The sequence below is a fragment of the Rattus norvegicus genome, chromosome 4, assembly GCF_036323735.1.
Source record: "Rattus norvegicus strain BN/NHsdMcwi chromosome 4, GRCr8, whole genome shotgun sequence".
NCBI classification, from domain to species: domain Eukaryota; kingdom Metazoa; phylum Chordata; class Mammalia; order Rodentia; family Muridae; genus Rattus; species Rattus norvegicus.
In genome coordinates, this window is record NC_086022.1 from 108,917,928 (window position 1) to 108,937,078 (window position 19,151).

Consider the following 19,151-nt stretch of genomic DNA (forward strand, 5'->3'; position numbering starts at 1 on the left):
TCTGCTAGGCTTTGATGTACATCCACAAAGATCAGTTTATTTTCACCCAGGTGCTATGATTTCACTGTGAGTTCAATAGATTCTTTGATTTCACTCAGGCAGTTAGTTCATAACTAAACCAAAAGTAAATGGCAAGAAAAGAAAACACAGTGTGTTGCTCATGATAAAAGTTAATATTGATCTTGCAGAATCTTTCTCCAACAAAGTTCTCATTACACAAACGAAGTAGCATCATCAGTGTTAGGGATAAGTAAATGTTAGCAGGGGCAAGTATATTTGGATATTATTTTCAGGTCAAGCAAGATAACATTTTATCATAGGTGCAGGTGAGGCCTTTGGGAATGATGTTTACATATCTTTCTTTCTTTCTTTCTTTCTTTCTTTCTTTCTTTCTTTCTTTCTTTCCTTCCTTCCTTCCTTCCTTCTTTCCTTCCTTCCTTCCTTCCTTCCTTCCTTCTTTCTTTCCTTCCTTCCTTCCTTCTTTCTTTCCTTCCTTCCTTCCTTCCTTCCTTATTTTTCTTTCTTCTGTCTTTCTGTCTGTATTTCTGTCTGTCTTGCTCTGTTCTTTCCTTTGTTCCTTAAGGTCATCATCTTTAGATAGGGAATACACAGGTCTAGAAATAATACCTGGTCTGAGATCTTGATTCTTTGGGCCCAAGCTATAACAACCTTAAAGGGGATATAAAGCAGGAGCAATCTTCAGATTTGATCTTGAACTTGATAGTGAGAGAGTGGGGATCCTGGGAAGGGGAACAGCAGGAACCTCAATGATAGGGCAGCCTGGGTGACTGGGTTGAGAGGGCAGGGGATGTTGGCTCAGTCCTCTCTTCCTACCAGTGTAAAAGCCGTTTGCTCCTCAACTTTCAGTGGCCCAGAGACTGCCCCTGGTTGAGCCTCTGAAAGAAACTTTTGTCAAACTCATGTAAGTACTGATCATGATGGCACAGGATGGTGCAGGATGGTGCAGAAGGGCACAGCTTTGATGATCCTTGGGAGGAATACTTCAGAGTCCCTTGGTACCAGATTTAGTCTAGATTCTCTGAAGCAGGAGCCAGGTGGAGTCATCTCTTGGTGGTTTTACTCTCACAGCCTCCAGTGTTCCCAGTGACATTTGTAGCTATGTCTTCACCACATCAAAGTATAGGGTAAGAGTGGCAGGCACCATTTCTGAATTGACACCAGCCACAAAGCTGACACATACAGATATCTGTCCTTTTGGTTTTAGCCCATTCAGCCTTTTCTTCACCAGCTCATATTTGAAACAGTACACAGATGAGAAGGGTAAATCTCACAGAGCTGTGGGACCACAGCCTAACAGCAGTGAGCTTTAGTCCCCCTGAGCCACTGAAGCTGAATTCAGGTAGCTAGTTCATGGAATGTCATATTGGAGCAGGCACTTTGGTCGGCACAAGCTTTAAGGAGCTGGCAACTGACACACATTGTCCATGTGGGTGAGGACATCAGCCACTATGGATGAGTCGAGGTCAGAGGTCAAGGATTGATCACATGAGAAGATCTTGAGTTGGCCATAGCAGTGAAGTAGATGGAGGTAGCTGGCATAGTCGTCACCACGGTGGCTGGGAGGATGCTCCACAGGGTCCTATTGCCTTCATGCCTCACAATCTTAACAAAGGCATCCAAGGTGTCAGGGAATAGTATGGGATCCTGAAACAAAGGGTCACAGCGAGTCCATTTGGGCACAGGTACAGGGACTCCATGACACCACTGTAGTATAAGAGTCACTTCCCTCTGGATTGTAGAGTCGAGGGTGACTTGGTGTAGGAGAGACTCCAGAATCTGGAGGGAGGTGTCAATTCTCTGGCTACCATGGTTTTCTGAGATTGAAATCAGACTTTCACTACAATCCCAGGTCCTGAGGACACCATTTTCTGAAAGGGGCTAATGCCCCAAGGACCCTGACCATTCATTTGGACTTTCAAACCTATCTCACAGCCATTGTTTGCATCACACCATGCTAGCGGCCTGCTGGGCTGATAGCTCAGCAGCCAGTGCAGAGTCCACAGACTCCAGTTTCACCTATACATTCATTCCTTTATGTTGACATTATGAGACTTAACTTAATCTTAGCTAAGGGACAGAAATACATGACATCTGGATATTTTTCAGGTGTTCCTTTCAAAATGTGTGCATACATGCATACATACACACATATGTATATATGTATATGTATATATATATACATATATATATATTAGAAATGTGTAGCTTTAACATCATTGGCACATCAGTAAGAATGATTATTTAAATCCTAAGTTAAAACACCAATAAAAGACAAAGAATTTTCAAGAATCCGAGAATCTGGAGTAACAGTAAAATAAATCTATTTTAACTGCTATTTGTTCTTCATCATATAGAAAATATAAATAATTCCTGCATCATATTAAATTAATTACATACATAATTAATTAAATACAAAGCAATTATACTGGAATATGAAACATATTCGGACTACTTACTTACTGGGAATTTTTGAGCAAAATAGCCTGGAAATAACTAACATGGAGATATACACGCTATCTTTTCTTCTTCTGAATTTTAGGTCTAGACTATATGAAAGTTAAACATAAAATAAAGAAAAAATCAGTCACTTAATAATGAACTAAGTGTTAATGGAAAAACAAACATGATCACAAAGTCTTGGATAAAAGCAAGAAATCAATAGCAAATAGATATTGTCTTTGGTGCTTACTCTGGATTTTATATGTAGTGAGTAAAAAAAAGAGAGAGAGAAGGAAAGAGAGTAAGGCAGAGGATGCTTATTAAGTAACACTAAAATTTTTAACTATTTCCCAATTTCATTGTAAATATGTTATGTTCCTCACTATATTTATCCTGGAATATCTTGCATGACATTTTTCATAAAAACTAAGATGTTTTATTTTTTGTTTATGCACTTGTGAGTGTGAAATTGTAATGCTTAATCTTAATCTTTAAACACTCAATAAGTACCATGATAAAAACCATTAATCTCTTGGAACAAAATAAGCAGAGTCCTTTTTGGACAGCGACACACTATGTTCCATTTTATTTCTTTTTCATTTTTCACATTAATCTTACTATACTAATTGGCTAGTTGGGATGCTGCCTACTTCTAGTAATGCTTTCAAATGAGAATGAAGAGTTATTCCTAAAAAGAAAAATAGAGAAAGTGAGAAAGTTTTGTACCAAGATGATATAGCAACTTTTCTTCCTTTATCATTTTCCTGCTCAAGAGATTTCCAGTATTACTGTTATATTTGAGGCTAAGTCTAAAACTCAAATGCATGAAGCTTTTATGTTTTGGTTGTTCTTGCCACAGAAGACAGCACAAAAAATGAGGGGACAAAAAACCAAATAACCTCTTATTGTATTTTTCACAAAGATCCATCAGCTGCCTGTGACCCTGAGAGGTTGAGGCAAGCAAGCACCTTGATTTAATGTTACATAAAACATTTTTATACAGAAAACTACATCTCAAGAAAATGAAAGAGTGAACAGAGTTTGGAAGTCTTCCTGTAAGGGTACCTCCCATCAAATATTACTAAATACTTTTTAAAATTCCAGTAGTATCTTGCATTCTGGAATAAAATGTCAAGAAAAATTTAATTTCTTATAATATCTACTGTTTGGAGATCAGAAGTACCAGTGCTGTAGAAAATGACACAGCTTCTTAGACGCAACGTCTCACCTTTTCAGATGCAAAGTCAAATCAAAAGTACCGTGTTATACTCATTCCATGGATTTTTCCATGGATTTCCAAATCCAATTCTCACCTGAAAACTGTGGAAGACCAAGTTTTGCATCTGAGATTTCCTCTCTGCTTCCACTGGTAACTCCTCCTAACCTCATGGTACACCTAGTTACCCTTTCACAGTGGATCTTTCTGGCAACACCGTACTCAAGAGCATCCCCATTCTTTTTTGCAGCCTCTAATATCTAGAAACATATTTCTAACTGGGACCTCTAGTTACCCTACCTAGCAGGGAGTCAGAAATACTATCCATCAGGCAAAACCCAGCCACTACACTTTTTAGAAATCTAGACAGGGAAATGGAAAGGAAAGAAGGAAACAAAATGCTGAAAAAGACCAGATATCAACACTGAGAGTTACAATCATCTCCAATTTAGATAACTAGTCTCCAGTGTAACACATGATCATTAATACTTCAGAAGCCATCAACCATATAACACTAGGCCCTGAGATATTCAATGTAGCTGAGGCACTACACAAAGATTTCAAAAGAGTTTTTATAAAAATGTTCAAAACCATTAAGAGGTTATAAACAAAACCCTTAAAAAATTTGTGAGTACACAAACAATGGAATGCAATGAGGAAAACAATCCAAAGCATAAAAGTAGAATTAGAATCACTAAAGAAATCTCAAACTGATATGAAACTGGAAATAAAAGGGTTATGAACTCTAAAATGAAGACCAAAACAAACAGAAACTTTAGACAATAAAAGAAATACCTATCAGAAAAGAAAAGAGGGAATAAGTAAGGAATCTCAATCATCAAATTTTAATATATATATATATATACATATATATATATATATCTTTTAAAATTCTAAGAGCCCACATTCAATAGGCCAGACTACTTGGAAAAACTTAAATCACAATAGTAGAAAAACATGGCACTAGAAGAAAATATTCGACCTAAAGCGATTACCTATACCTAAGAGAGACCAGGAATAAATAATCCCAGAATAGTACATCAAAAGAAGGGAGAATAAATAAAGTCACACTACCAAAACTAAATAACAGAAAGAAAGAAAAAAAACCTCATTGATAACTCTCAACTTCAATAGTCTCAACTCCCCTCACCAAAAAAAAATAATAATAATAATTTAAACTAACACAATGAAGGTGAAAACATAATGCATCCAAGAAACACACCTCACTGTCAAAATAGATATCACTGTAAGGTAAAAGGAGAGAAAATAATATTCCAAGAAAATGGACCTGAGAAGCAAGCCTGTGTAACCACTTTAATATCTGACAGAATAAAGTTCAAACAAAGGTAATCAGAAGAGATTGGACAGGACACCAAATACTCTTCAAAGAAAACATCTACCAAGAGTTCATTGCAATTTATTACATCTATTCACCAAACTTGAGGGAACTCAGGCTCATCAAAGAAATACTACTAAAATTTAAATCACATGTTGACCCTTACACAATGAGAGTGGATAGCTTCAACATTCCATTTTTAAAGTCATGTCACCCAGACAAAAATTGTTCAGATGTGCTTTAGTTAAACAATGTCATAAATCAAATAGTTCAACTATTTACAGAATGTTTTATCCAAATACAACAGAATGTGCTTTCTCATGAGTCATAGAACATACTCCACTGTAATTATATAAATGCCATTATTTCTGTTAATAGCTAGCAATCAATAAGGGCCATTCAGACAAAATCTCTCCCTCACATAATTTTTAGTATAAATATACTGACTTTTGAAAATTTGAACATTATTAGATAAATGCAAACGTAAAAGAGAGCAGGGGTATGTAGGAGGTATTGAAGAAAGAAAGGAGTGGAAGTGACATAATAATATAATTTCAAAAATAAAAGTCATCATAAATTATTTAGAATTTAAAGAACAAAAACAAATAATATTAGGGGTGGTAGAGATGGCTCATTGTTTCAAACCACTGGCTATTCAATTCCAGCATCCACATGATGACCCACATCTACCTGTAACTCCAGTTTCAAGGGCTCTGCTGCCCTTTTCTTAACTCTGTTTGCATCAAATGTGTACATATTATACATACATTTAAGCTGGAAAAATTACTCATGCACAAAAAAATTTAAAAAGAACAAAATCAACACTACCCACGATGTTCATTTTAATTTGATAGAAATATTACTATAGATATTTTTGCACTAAAAGTTCTATAACATGTTTTGAAAGACTTATTTTGCCATAATTTTATTATGTACAAAACAAAGTTTATTTGAGATATTATCGTTATAATAATTATATAATGTTATATAATTATTACATTATATATTAATTACATAACAATATAATGAGTTATATATTATAACTCATTACCAAATGTATATGGTAAGACAAAAGAAAAGACTTCAATAAAAAGGAGAAAATAATTTCTAAATAGTAAAGATGATATCAATTTGATTTTGATTATATCAATAAAAATACAAGAAAACTGTGTCCTATGTCCTTGTCCTATGTCCTTTAGTATTCTTTCTTTGTTTTATATTTTTTAAAATTTCATGTCCATTAGTGTTTTTTACTAACCTGTATGTCCGTATTAGCATGTTGTGTTCTTCAATTAAAGACAGCTGTATGCTGCCATGTGGTTGCTGGAAATTGAAACTGGGTCTCAGGAAGAGCAGTCACTACTCTTAACCACTGAGTCATCTTTCAGGCCTGTATTCTTTATTTTTTAACAGCAATATTAAGTAAGAAAATTATGACAAAATTTATATAGTAAATAAGTTTAAAATTAAAAGCAAAAATGAACATTTTATCATTTAATATAACTTCTCATCTTTGAATTTGATGTCTGTGTATAATTAAAATTCACAAGCCAACTAGTAGTTAAAATTTATTGCAGATAAGTGTGTTAGAGATATCTATTGCTTTGTCGTAATATTTTATATCTAAAATTAATATGGTAATAGATCCATATGCTTATTTCTAAATAAATCAAGCAATGTATCATTGCTAACATACTGTTACTTTTTCTACAATCTTATACTCTGTGAAGTTTTAAACACTGGATTACAAACAGAGCATGGCATTTTGAAATACGATGTACACAGAAGATTAGAAAGGTAAAGTTTTGAAATCATGAATCAGTAAAGGAACAAAGGAGATGAAATGTAAGCTTAAAAATATTATGCCAAGATGACAGAAGGGGAAAGTAGACTCCATAGTGTCAAGGGTACAAATTTACATCTTTTAAAACTTATTTGTTTTTGGACTTTTCATATGTAGTGTTAATTTACATCATTTTCTTTTTCTCCTTCTTATTCCTGAAATTCGGCCCATGCCTTCTTTTCCTTTTTAAAATCCATTATCTTTATTCTTACACACACACACACACACACACACACACACGCACACACACACACACACACACACACACACACAAAGAAAGAAAATCAAACAAAACAAGACACATATAAAGGCTGGATGGTAGAGAGCCATCATGTGCTGGAATCTGAACCTGGATCATCTGCAAGGGCAAAAGGTGTTCTTACCTACTGTGTAATCTCCCAAGTTACAATTCTGAGAAAATAAACCCTCAGGTTAGGAAAAGAAGTCAAATGAATATATCAGCTACTAGTGAGTGGGATGTTGAAAGTAAATATAAGTAAGTAAATAAAAAAATAGAAAAAACTCAGATATCTGACATACAGTAAAAACAAGCATGTCTTTAATAATGAAGCAAAACAAATATTTTTAAATGAAAACTACTTCTGTAACCAAACCATAGTGTTTGTGACTTGTGAAACCTTGTGTACATGTTGGTACATTCAGATTCGCTGTACTGAAGTGTCATGCAAAGTTCAAATGAAAGTGAGTTGTGTCCTGTTTCAGGGACAGCTGCCATCTTCTAATGCAGTGCCAGCCTTGTCCGTTAGACATGATGGTGAAGGTTGGAGTGAATAGATTTGTCCATATTGTGTGCATGTTTGTGGTTAAAACAACTGAAAGCTCATCTGTATCTGGAAAAGTGGAGATTGTTGCAATCAATGACCACTTTATTGACCTCAACTACTTGGTATACATGTTTCTGAATGCTCCTACCCATGGCAAGCTCAATGGCACAGTCAATGCTCAAGATGTGAAGTTTTTCATCACCAGGAAACACATTACTGTCTTCCTGTAGGGAAATCCCTCTAAAATCCAATAGGGGGAGGCTGGTGCTGAGTATATTGTAAAGTCTACTGGTGTCTTCACCACAGTGGAGAAGCCAGGGGCTCTCTTGAAACATGAGGCCAAAAGGATTATCATCTTGGCCCCTTCTGCTGGTACCCTAATGTTTTTGGTGGACGTGAAGCATGAGAAGTATGACAAATCATTGAAAATCGTCAGCAACATTTTCAACACGTCCAAGTAATTAGACCCCTGGCTGAGGTCAAACATGAAAACTTTGGCATTTCTCTCAATGATAACTTTGCAAAACTTATTTCCTGGTATGACAATGAATGCACCTACAGCAAAAAGATTGTAAACCCCAAGGGCTACACGGCCTCCAAGGAGTAAGCCCTGGGCCACACACCGCAGCAAGGACATATGGGCAAGAGAGAGGCCCTCAGCTGCTGGCTAGTTCCTGTTGTAACTTAGTTCTTGACAGTGAACATCTCCCTCAGTTTCCTTTCCAGAACCCCAAAATAATGGGAGGGGCATAGGGAGCCCTACTCTCTTGAATATCATAAATTACTCTGCACCCACAAAAATGCTAATTACATGCAAAATTAACAAAGGTAGTATAAGTTCATGACTTTTATAGATGAAAGCATAACTTTAAAATTATGTACTTATGTGCATTATTCTTTGGCCTGCATGTATTTCTTTATAATACTGCATGCCTGGTGCTCATAGAGACTAGACAAAGGCACTGAATCCCCTAAAACTGGAGTTGACAAAGGTGATGAGTCAAAAGTGCTGGGACTCAAAGGTGAATTTTCTCAAAGAACAATAATTGGTTTTAACGAAGGATATATCCCTCTAGTCTAAATACAACATTTTTGATTAACTACATATATGTCTGATTTTATAGTTAGAGATAATCTGTGAAAATAGGAAAAGTGTAGAAAGAATCCATAATATTAGAAATGTAAGTATCAAAATGTCATCGTTGAAGGAGAAATGACTCCTCTTACAGTAATACTGCATTATGATTCTAGCACTCACTTTGGAGAGCTCACAAGGACTTATAGCTACATTTCCAGATTTGATACCCTCTTCTAGTCTTTGTACTTGCATCCCGGAAATCATATAGATAAGGAGAATTTTGTAGTTTACACACACACACACACACACACACACACACACACACACACACACACACATATATATATATATGTATGTATGTATATATATATATATGTATATATATATAGTATGCTAGCTTCATGCTATGTGCATTAAATTATTATTATATGCACATAACCAGAACTTGGTGTTGCCCCTTATGTGTCTTGAGCTTGGATAACCTTCTTAAAGGTTTCTTTGTCGAATATGTGTTTTTATTTTCAATTTAAAAAGATTTTATTACAAATAAAAATTTAGAATAATTAATAGAATTAATTATTAATTGCTGATAACAAGTAATATAAAAAGGCTACGGTTTGAAAAAGAGCTGGAAACAGGGAGGATTACGTGAGAGGTTTGGGTTAGAGGAAAGGAAGTAAGATTAATATAATACTATAATCCCAAAAATAAAAGAAATAATTTAAAAATCAATAGGCATTATTTCATTGCCTGCTAGGTATGCTGCAAACATTGTATTTTAGCATGTGTTCTCTCTATTGAAGCATGAATGAGCTTTGAATATCTTCTTAATCTCCTTTGGTGAAAGAAATTTTGCAAATGAGTAAACAATGTTCTCAAAGTAATGTGATGATGAATAATATATTAGGTAGAAAGTGCTTGGAAATGTGCTCGAAATGAAAGGTCTCCTTTCTTGAGAAAATGTTCATTACAGGATGTTAAGTGTGATGCACGTGAACAGTGTGCACATAGCATGACAATGACTTACGAATTCTCCAAGTCTCCATACAGAATTATTTAGTCCTTTGTGCCATCATTGAATTATTTCTTTAATCAAAAACCTCTGTAAGATGGTTCTAGGTAGATGGGGAGCTGGTTATGATTAATTTCTGCTCTTCTAGAAGACCACATTTAATTCCTAGCACTTAAATTAGGCAACTTACAATTATATGTAATTTTAGTTCTAGTAGAAACTACCTCCTTTCCTAGCTTTTTCAGATTCAAATAACTTTGATTCACTCAGACAAATACATTTTAATATATTTACATATATTTTAAAAGAATACTGTAAGTAGGATATGTGTAAATGTTTATTTTTATTTTCAAAGAAGAAAGGGTTAGATGAGAGCCGTACACAGTCTTTATGAGTACATAGCTTGAGCTGAGCCCAGAGCATTTCTACCAAATTATTCTTAGGCCTAGCCCTGGAAGCTTCTAGCCGCCAAAAATCTAATCTGATAATCTAGGCCTAGAATGTATAAGTCTCTGAGACTTATTGCTGAATAAGCTCTCCCTTTCAGGCTCTTTCTCAATGCTGGATGGCTGGTTCAACTCAGCTGTGTGGTTCAGCCTCCTCTCTAAGATGATCTATTCAAACAGGCTTCTTCCAGTTTCTGACTGAATTGCTTTGCTTGCACTCAAACTAACTCTGGCAATATGTTATAATCTTTTGGCTCTTTCTCATTCTTTTTCGTGTTCTCTCTTTACCAGCAACCTGTCTCTGTAAAACTGTCATTGTAAAACTGCCTCCTCTCTGTTCTGATTCTCTCTGCTCTGCACCTGAACTTAACAAATTGAACTGAAGCGACTACAGAGAAATTATTGTTCTTCTCTATTCCAATAGTCCTAATATTCTGAAGCTTAGATAAAATTTCCATGAGTTCATGGCTATTCTATGTTATATCAAAAGACCCTATATTAAAAGGGGAAGGTGCTTATTCCTTTTTGCCTAATTGTTGGTTGTTCTTCTTGCTTGCCAGCTTCATAATGCTAAATGTGCCTACATGCTGCTATTTGAGAAAAGAAACGAATTGTATTAACCAGATCTGGATGCTGCATGCTCTCTTACTGGCCTGTCAGGCACGATGCCAACAGGTACAATAGTAGCAAGACAGTTTATCAGGGTAATTATGCCTGATTCCCATAGGGAAATTCATGAATTGTGTTTCAAGCCTGATAGTAATACATGACTTAAAAAATATTGACCCTAGGAGAAATCTTACTGATGTTGATCAACTAAATGTTCAAGTCGTCAAAGCATCATCTAAACATCTATGCTTATTTCTACAGGCCGTGCTGTTTCTAACTTTAACCCGAGAAGCTTTTTTTCAGTAGAGGGCTGTTGCTACTACAGAGGCACATTACTATTCAAAGCAGTCAGAATCAGGAAATGCCAGTGCTCTACTTCAGATGGGATATCATCACAAATTCTTTCATCCCTCTCAAGGTTCAGAGATCATCATGGCTGAAAGTGTGGAAGGAAATATAGCAACTGGAATACAGGAACATCTACTGAGAAATGCTATCTTGTAGATTAACTTGCTTCACAAAGAACTCACATTCTTAGTTACCTTACCACGATGTTATAGGAGCAAGGAAACTTAATTCTATCATGGAGATGACAGGGCTTGCTTAAGACATATCTAACTGAAGAGATACAGAACTGATGGTAAATGAGAAATTAAGAGTCACTTTTCTTTAGAATTATAGCCTCTAGTAAGTTCCTTGGGTCTTCCCTTTTAAAAATATTTTTATTAGATATGTATCTTTACTTACATTTCAAATGATATTCCCTTTCCCGGTTTCCTGTCCATAAGCCCGCATCTCCACCACCTCCCCAGTACGGGTGTTCTCCCCATCCTCATTCCTTACCACACCCCCCAGAAATTCGCCAGCACTGGGGGTTCAACCTTGGCAGGACCAAGGGCTTCTCCTTCCTCTGGGACCACAAGATCACTATTCCCTGCTACATATGCAGTTGGAGCCCTGGGTCAGTCCATGTATAGTCTTTCAGGAGTGATTTAATCCCTGGAAGCTCTGGTTGGTTGGCATTGTTGTTCTTATGGGATTGCAAGCCCCTTCATCTCTTTCAATCCTTCCTCTAATTCCCCTAATCAGACTCCTGTTCTCAGTTCAGTGATTTGCTCCTAGCATTGACCTCTGTATTGGACATGCTCTGGATGTTTGTCTTAGGAGAGATCTATATCCAGTACCTTTCAGCATGCACTTTTAGCTTTATCAATCTTATCTAGTTTTGGTGGCTGTATATATGGGACACATGTGGGGCAGGCTTTGAATGGCTCTTCCTTCATGCGCTGCTCTAAACTTTCATTCCATATCTCCTCCTATGGATATTTATTTTTTCCCTTTTAAGAAGGAATGAGAGCATCTGTATTTTGGTCATCCTTATTCTGGAGCTTGCTGTGGTCTGTGGATTGCATCTTGGATGATTTGAGAATTTGGGCTAATATCCACTTATCAATGAGTGCATACCAAGTGTGTTTTTCTATGACTGGGATATTTCACTCAGGAAGATATTTTCTAGTTCATTCCATTTGCCTATGAATTTCATTAAGTCATTGTTTTAGATAGCTGAGTAGAACTCCATTGTGTAGATGTACCATATTTTTTGAATCCATTCCTCTCTTGAAGGCTTCCTTCTAGTTTCTGTTTATTATAAATAAGGCTGCTATGAACATAGTGGAGCATGTGTCTTTGTTGTATGTTGGAGCATCTTTTGGGTATATGCCCAGGAGAGGTATAGCTGGGTCCTCAGGTAGTGGAATGTCCAATTTTCTGAGGAACTTCCAGACTGTTTCCAGAGTGGTTGTACCAGTTTACAATCCCACCAAAAATGGAGGAGTGTTCCTCTTTCTCCACATCCTCACCAGCATATGCTGTAACCTGGGTTATTTTATCTTAGACACTCTGAATGATGTGAGGTGGAATCTCAGGGTTGTTTTGATTTGCATTTCCCTGATGACAATGGTTGTTGATCATTTTTTAGGTGCTTTTTCGGCCATTCGATATCCCTCAGCTGAGAATGCTTTGTTTAGCTCTGTACCCATTTTTAATGGGGTTATTTGGTTCTCTGGGGTCTAACATTTGAGTTCTTTATATATTTTGGATATTAGCCCTTAATCAGTTGTAGAATTGGTAAAGGTCTTTTCGCAATCTGTTGGTTGCTGATTTGTCCTAACAACAGTGTCCTTTGCCTTACAGAAGCTTTGCAGTTTAATGAGGTCCCATTTGTCAATTCTAGATATTAGAGTATAAGCCTTTGGTGTTTTGTTTAGGAAATTTTCCCCAGTGCACATGTGTTGGAAACTTTTCCCTATTCTTTCTTCTATTAGTTTGAGTGTATCCGGTTTGATGTGGAGGTCCTTGATCCACTTGGACTTAAGCTTTGTACAGGGTGATAAGAATGGATCTTTTTGCATTTTTCTACATGCGGACATACAGTTGAATCAGCACCTTTTGTGGAAAATGCTATCTTTCTTCCGTTGGATGGTTTTAGATGCTTTGTCGAATATTAAGTGAACATAGGTGTGTGGATTCATTGCTGGGTTTTCAATTCTGTTCCACTGATCCATCTGCCTGTCTCTGTACCAATAACAAACATTTTTTAAAACTATTGCTCTGAAATACTGTTTGATATCACGGATGGTGATTCCTCCAGAAGTTCTTTTATCGTTGAGTGTAGTTTTCGCTATTCTGGGGGTTTTTGTTATTCCCAATGAATTTGCAAATTGCTCTTTCTATCTCTATAAAGAATTGAGTAGGAATTTTGATGGGGATTGTATTGAATCTATAGATTGCTTTTGGCAAAATGACCATTTTTACTCTATTAATCTTGCCAATCCATGAGAATGGGAAATCTTTCCATCTTCTGATATTTTTTCAATTTCTTTCTTTAGAGACTTGAAGTTCTTGTCATACAGATCTTTCACTTGCTTGATTAAAGTCACACCAAGAAATTTTATATTAATTGGGACTATTGAGAAGGGTGTCATTTCCTTAATTTCTTTCTCATCCTGTTTATACTTCGAGTAGAGAAAAGATATTGATTTGTTTGAGTTAATTTGATACCCTGACACTACTGGAGTTTTTTTATCAGGTTAAGTGGTTCTGTGGTGCAACTTTTGGGGTCACTTAAGTATACTATCATATCATCTTCAAATAGTGATATTTTGACTTCTTCTTTTCCAATCTGTATCCCTTTGATCTCCTTTTATTGTTTGATTGCTCTGGCTAGAACTTCAAGAACTATATTGAATAAGTGGGGAGAGAGTGGGCAGCCTTGTCTAGTCCCTGATGTTAGTGGGATTGCTTCAAGTTTCTCTCCATTTAGTTTGATGTTAGCTACTGGTTTGCTGTATATTGCTTCTACTATATTTAGATAAGGGCCCTGAATTCCTGATCTTTCCAGGACTTTTATCATTAAGGGGTGTTGAATTTTGTCAAATGCTTTCCCAGCATCTATTGAAATGATTATGTGGTTCTTATTTTTGAGTTTGTTTATATAGTGGATTGCGTTGATAGATTTCTGTGTATTAAATGATCCCTGCATCCCTGGGATGAAGCCTACTTGATCATGATGGATAATCATTTGATGTGTTTTTGGATTCAGTTTGCAAGAATTTTATTGAGTATTTTTGCATCAATATTCATAAGGGAAATTGGTCTGAAGGTATCTTTCTTTGTTGGGTCTTCGCATCCTTTCCATATAAGAGTATTTGTGGCTTCATAGAAGGAATTTGGTAGTGCTCTGTCTTTTTCTATTTTGTGGAATAGTTTGGACAGCATTGGTATGAGCTCTTCTATGAAGGTCTGATAGAATTTTGTTGTTATGTCTCCCTTTTCATTTTTGATATTGTTAATTTGAATACACACTCTGTGTCCTCTGGTTAGTCTGGCTAAGGATTTATCTATCTTATTGATTTCTCAAAAACCAGCTCTTGGTTTTGTTGATTCTTTGTATAGTCCTTTTCATTTCTACCTAGTTGATTTCAGTCCCAAGTTTGATTACTTCCTGCCTTCTACTCCTCTTGCATTTATTTACTTCTTTTGTTCGAGAGATTTTAGGTGTGCTTTCAAGCTGCTGACATATGCTCTATACGGAATGTTTTTGCAGGCACTCAGAGCTATGAGTTTTCCTCTTAGCACTGCTTTCATTGTGTCCCATAAGTTTGGGTATGTTGTACATTCATTTTCATTTAATTCTAAAAAGTCTTTAATTTCGATCTTTATTTCTTCCTTGACCAAGTTGTCATTGAGTAGAGCATTGTTCATCTTGCATGTATATGTGGGCTTTCTGTTGTTATTGTTGTTGAAGACCAATCTTAGTTTGTGGTGATCTGATAGGATGCATATGATTATTTCTATCTTCCTATATCCATTGAGGCCTGTTTTGTAACCATAATATGGTCAATTTTTGAGAAGGTACCATGAGGTGCTGAGAAGAAAGTATAACCTTTTGTTTTAGGTTGTGATATTCTAGTAATACCTGTTAAATCCATTTGTTTCATAACTTATGTTAGCTTCTTTATGTCTCTGTTTAATTTCTGTTTCCATGATCTGTCCATTGATGAGAGTGTGTTGTTAAAATCTCATACTATTATTGTATGAGGTGCAATGTGTGCTTTGAGCTTTAGTAAGGTTTCTTTTATGAATGTAGGTGCCCTTTCACAGAAGCATAGATATTTAGGATTAAGAGTTCATCTTGGTGGATTTTCCCTTTGATGAATATGAAGTGTCCTTCCTTAACTTTTTTAATGGCTTTTCATTGAAAGTCAATTTTATTCAATATTAGAATGGTGACTCCAGCTTGTTTCTTCACTCCATTTGATTGGAATTTTTTTCCCAGTCATTTACACTGAGGTAGTGTCTGTCTTTGTCTCTGTAATCTGTTGCCTGAATGCAGCAAAATGCTGGGTCCTATTTACACATCTAGTCTGTTAGTCTATTTCTTTTTATTTGGGAATTGAGTCCACTGATTTTGAGAGATATTAAAGAATAGTGATTGTTACTTCCTGTTATTTTCAAGTTAGAGGTGTAATTAGGTTTCTGTGTCTCTTTTGCTTTCATTGCAAGGAGATTATACACTTGCTTTCTGTACGGTGCAGTTTTCTTCTTGTGTTGGAGTTTTCCTTCCGTTGTCCTTTGTAGGGCTGGATGCATAGAAAGATATTGTGTAAATTTGGTTTTGTCATGGAATATTTTAGTTTCTCCATGTATGTTAATTGAGAGTTTGGCTGGATACAGTAATTTGGGCTGGCATTTGTGTTCTCTTAGGGTCTGTATGACATCTGTCCAGGATCCTCTGGCTTTCATAGTCTCTGGTGAGAAGTCTGATGTAATTCTTATATGTCTGCCTTTATATGTCACTTGACGTTTTTCCCTTACTGCTTTTAATATTCTTTCTTTGTTTTGTACATTTGGTGTTTTAACTATTATGTGCAGGAGGAATTTTTCTTCTGGTCCAATCTATTTGGAGTTCTGTAGGCTTCTTGTATGTTTATGGGAGTCTCCTTCTTTAGATTAGGGAAGTTTTCTTCTATAATTTTGTTAAATATATTTACTGACATTTTAAGTTGTGAGTCTTCACATTCTTCTATCCCTATTATCCTTAGGTTTTATCTTTTCAGTGTGTCCTGGATTTTCTGGATGATTTGAGCTAGGAGCTTTTTCGGTTTTTCATTATCTTTGACTTTTGTGTCAATGTATTTTATGGTATCTTCTGACCCTGAGATTCTCTCGTCTGTATCTTTGTTTTCTATTGGTGATGCTTGTATCCACAACTCCTTCTCTCTTTCTTAGGTTTCCTATATCTAGTGTTGTCTCCCTTTGTGTTTTCTTTATTTTTTCTATTTCCATTTTTAAATCCTGAACAGTTTTGTTTAAGTTTTGTTCAATTCCTTCACCTGTTTGGTTCTGTTTTCCTGTAGTTCTATCAGGGATTTTTTTAACCTCTTTAAAGGCTTCTATTTTTTTTACTTGTGTTTTCTTGCATTTCTTTCAGGGAGTCCTTTATGTCCTTCTTAAAGTCCTCCATCTTTATCATAAAATGTGATTTTTAAATATAAATCTTGCTTTTCCAGTGTGTTTGGATATCCAGTATTTTCTTTGGTGGCAGTACTGGGCTCTGATGATGCCAAGTAGTCATGGTCTCTGTTGCTTAGGTTGCTGTGCTTGCCTGTAACCATTGGGTTGTCTCTGGTATTTGCTTGTCTTGATGTTTCTGAGAGTGACTTGACCCTGCTGTAGGCCTCTGTGTCAGCTCTCCTGTAGAACTGTTTTCCTGTTTTCTTTCAGCCTTTTCTGAGAATAGGTGCTCTGATTTCAGTTGCATAGGCACTCCTGGTGACAGTCTTTCAGTTCTAGTCATGGGCAGGAATCAGAAGGGTCCTGTCCCTGATTGCTCCTATATCCTTGCACTCAGGGGACACAGTTGGCACTAGGCAATTCCCTCTTGGGTCTGGAATGTGGGCAGAAGGTAGTCTCCTCTGACTTCGCAGGAGTGTCCACACTTCTGAGGATTCAGCTCTCTCCCCCATGAGATTTGGGTTCAGGGAGCTCTTTGGCTGGTTCAGTTTTCTCCTTGGCTCAGACCAGACCGCAGGTACCAGCGGCTGACTGTTCCTTTATTCCTGTGTCCAGAGGCACTGTGCAGTTTCTCCTTGGACCAAGGATGTGGGCAGTGTGCAGAAGTGGCAGTATGTCCTGCCATCTCAGGATGTCTGCACTTCTGGTCCTTGCATCCCCTTAATGGCTTCATATCCACGTGTGTATAGGTAGCAGTAAATGATCTTAGTGGATTAAAAAGTAATAACAAAATAAAAAGTAATGTATAACATTTATAAGCCATCAATATTCAGAAATACTGTCAAATTTTAATTTAATTGTGTTGAATATGTTTATATTTCCATACATGTTTTCTCACTAATATTATGCATTTTCCAAGAACTGTGTCTGCATCTTAATTATTAATTATTTGCCACATGACATTCAGAAAACTAAAATATTAATAAACACTCTGTATTTTGAGAGCTTTGTCTATATTTGATTACTTTTACACTACAAGTACCTGACATTATTGATTTACCAATTAAAAGAAAAATCATTGACATTTACTAAAATATGGGTCACTTAAAACTTCAGGAATACAGCTTTAATCCCTCTGGTATGTTTAGGATATCTAAGGAAACAGCTTAAGGTGTGCCAGAGACTCTATCTAGATGGGTTTATAGTATAGGGAAGAGCAGTTAGGAATGTGTCACGATCTCCTGAGTTGCAGTCATTGACTAAATAAAAAAATAAAACTATCTGAATATCAGCTTTCATAGTCCTTATTTTCCTGAGTATTTGCATGACAAGCTTCTTAAAGTTGTGAAGGAATGGTACCTGGAAACTGTGAGACAACTCTGTCTCCACTTCTTTACCCTGCTCACTGTCAGTTGTTTAAACACCATGAGGAGAAAGCTAGACAGCAGTGATCACAAATTCAAGAGTAAGCTAGCTGAAGTTTTTCCTTCACAGGAAGATTCATTCTGGTAACATTTTGCTATTTTTTGTCTTCCAGTTGGAGTTGGGTCATACTTCTGCCCCTTCATGATTCACTGGATTTATGTGTGTTCTGTAAAACCAGGTGAATATGTAAGAGACAGGCAGGAACATTTAGATTTACCTATGGTGTCTTCTTAAGCATGACTTAAAATTTTCTGTCTGTCTTTCTGTCAATGAATCCTAAAGAGTAAATAGCTTCAGGTTTCTGCCTGTCCCAGGAGCTGACCCGCTCCCAAAATTCTCTGTACCCAAATCTTGTGGGAGAGAAAGCTGGATTCTCAGAAATGTGCACAATCCTGAGAGCTATGGGGAATCAATCCTAAGTGCTCACATTCCTGGTACAAGGGGAATCTGCCTGGAGATCTCTGGACACAGGAACCTAGCAGCAGTCAAGGAGAGGACCCTTCCAGTCTCTGCCTACACCCAGAGCTGAAAGCCAGTCTCCAGGAGCACTGACACAACTGAGAGCAGAGGTAAGGCTACCACTTCTGCTCCAAGGAATCCACTTGGAGCAGTAGGCCATAGGTACCCAGGAACAGTCTGGGACAGGATCCTTTCATTTCTTCCTGCACCCACAGATGACCGGGTTCCACAGATACTCAGACCCCTTGGAGGAGAGAGTTGGCAATTCTGAGAGCTCAGGGGAGACCACCACTCCTGCTCACATTCCTGACCCAAGAAGACTTCCTGGAGCCCTCTAGACACAGGACACAAGGAGCAGACTGGAACAGGATATTTCCTGCTCGCACCTGTGCTCAAAGCTTACTCTGTGACATAGATCTCTGTACTCAGATCCTACTGGGAGAAAACCAGTCTACAGGAGTGCAGAC

At 36.7% G+C, this 19,151-nt stretch overlaps 1 pseudogene; it reads right to left on the minus strand.

The window, feature by feature from the left end:
- Positions 1-863: 863 nt before the first annotated feature.
- On the minus strand, positions 864-1,928 carry Slc25a39-ps8 (solute carrier family 25 member 39, pseudogene 8; annotated as a pseudogene).
- Positions 1,929-19,151: the final 17,223 nt, after the last annotated feature.